The sequence below is a fragment of the Pseudophryne corroboree genome, chromosome 8 (genome assembly GCF_028390025.1).
Source record: "Pseudophryne corroboree isolate aPseCor3 chromosome 8, aPseCor3.hap2, whole genome shotgun sequence".
NCBI classification, from domain to species: Eukaryota; Metazoa; Chordata; class Amphibia; order Anura; family Myobatrachidae; genus Pseudophryne; species Pseudophryne corroboree.
In genome coordinates, this window is record NC_086451.1 from 319,231,208 (window position 1) to 319,233,559 (window position 2,352).

Consider the following 2,352-nt stretch of genomic DNA (forward strand, 5'->3'; position numbering starts at 1 on the left):
TGATTAAGAGCTGCTGCTGCTACTGCTGAGGACTGCGCTGACCTTCTAAGGCAGCACTGAGACTGAGAAACATTAAACAACATTGTGAGTTAACAATGATGTAGAGATTTTGTCTTGTCAGTAGAGTATTTGAGCACATGTAACTGAGTTTCACTTTAGTAATACTGCATGGAATTGAGTTTCACTTTCACTTTAGTTACAGCATATACAGTACAGTACTGTGCCTAGCGTTTTAGCATTGCTAACAGCGCTGACTGGGGCTAGTGTGATTATCCTCCTCCTCTGCCCTACTCTCTTGCCTGTCTTAACTCTCAGTCTCTCCACTCACACTGTCCACTATGCTACTGTGTTGTTTGTGTAACAGTGTGTTTTGCCATGGCTCTAAAAGGACATTAAGGCTTCACAGAAGACCTTCACCTGCACAAGGTGTGCAGAAAAATTCACTCAAAGGGCAATCAGATAGCTTTGTGATTCTTGAGATTAGGAAAAAAAGGCTCACTAGATCACCACAGATGCAGGATACACCAGATTGGGCGTCACAGCTCACTACTGTTATGTCACACCTATCTGCAAAGCTGGAAGCCTCTTTGGGAGCTTTCCAGAAGTCAGAATCTTAACCCTGACCAGAACCGGTCTGGGCTCGGGCCCTAGCAAGGTCAGTGGAAGGGCTCACTAAGTCCATTGTCCCACCCCCCACTGTGACGCAAGTCTCCAAAAATGTGTTATATGAAAGAGAGACAGTTAGCACTTCCCTTGACAAGGATGGAAGAGATCCAGTGGCCTTTACAACACATATACAGTTAACGCACTGCCACCTTCTTAGTTTTTAAGACTGTTTCACTCTTTCCTGCAGTTGGATGATTCACAGGACCAGGATATGCCCCCCATTAGTGGGGGTGAGTTTCCACACACATGGGAAGAACAGATCCCGGAGGAACCGGAAACTGTGCCCCAGGGCATTGAGGCACTAATTGTCGTAATACACCATGTTTTAAAGGTGGACATCAGAGTGACCAGGAAACACCTGAATAAAATATTGTAGGTGTCTTGATGACTTTTTTCAACATATCCCTCCCTGCTGACAGCAGGATGTTATGCAAGACTCCCAATACAGTAGATTCCTCATTGTTTCATCTGTCCAAAAAGGCAGTGCTGCCAGTCCCTCCTTCAAGGAGGCATAGGAAAGGAATTTAGAAGATGAATGTCTTTTAACACAGCAATAGGCATAATACTGTGCCCTGCGCAGGTGGGTAGCCAGGTCAGTAGGGCCTTTGAAGCCTGGGTGAAACAACTAGCTGAGGTTCTGCGAGCAGAACCCCTAGAGGAGGAGCTTATCCTCTTTGCAGAGCACAGTGAGGAGTCAGCCGCTTATCCAGGTGAGGCATCTAAGGAGGTATGTAATCTTGTTTCTAGATCCTAGGACCTTCCCTCCGGCTCTTTTGGGTCTCTAGAAGATTCAGAAGTTGTTCCAGAGGAGGATCAGGGCTTTCTCGTGGTTCCAGAAAACGTGGCAGAGTCACAGCGATCTTTTTCCTCCAGGACACCAAGTCCACCACGAAACCCAGTGCATGACGGGTATCCCTCTCACCTGGGGGACCCCAGGGTGGGAGCTTGTCTATGGGGCTTCGGGATGTCTGGGCAGAATCCTGCCCATACACCTGGGTACTGGACATCATCACTGGGTACAAGCTAATTTTTTTTAGTTCCAGTTGACAGGCGTGTCGTTATACAGGAGGCTATAGTCAAACTCCTGACAACACAAGTGTTTGTACCAATCCCCACACATAAGCTAAAACAGGGGTTCTACTCCAGTTTATTCGTGGCTCTGAAGCTGTACTGCTTAGTCAGACCTATTCTGAACTTAAAGAATCTCTATATATTTTCTGAGTTTTTTTCAAGTTCAGGATAAGGGTGGTCATTCCGAGTTGATCGCAGCCAGCAACTTTTTGCTGCTGCTGCGATCAACTAGTCCACGCCAATGGGGGAGTGTATTTAGCTTAGCAGGGCTGCGATCGCTTGAGCAGCCCTGCTAAGCTAAAAAAATTTTTAGCAGATCAAGACTAGCCCTGGACATACTTACCCTGTGCAACGATATCATCGAAGCTGGGGCCGGCTTTGACGTCAGACATCTGCTCTCCGTTCTCCTGGACACGGCTGCATTTTTTCACCACTCCCTGAAAATGGCAGGCAACGGTCCGGTGATGCCCAGGAATGCCTTCTTTCTGTCAATCTTCTTGCGGTCGTCTCTGTGACCGCTTTCTTCATTGGCCGCGTCATAACCTGGTGACCCCTGTCGCCGGGCAATGATGCGCATACGCAGTGCGGCTGCCACGCATGCGCATTCCAGGCCCG

General features: G+C 48.0%; 1 non-coding gene across 1 annotated transcript; it reads left to right on the forward strand.

Moving 5' to 3' along the window:
• Positions 1-719: 719 nt before the first annotated feature.
• Positions 720-844, forward strand: LOC134953869 (U6atac minor spliceosomal RNA). Its single transcript, XR_010185835.1, has one exon. It is a non-coding gene; the product is annotated as a U6atac minor spliceosomal RNA (small nuclear RNA).
• Positions 845-2,352: the final 1,508 nt, after the last annotated feature.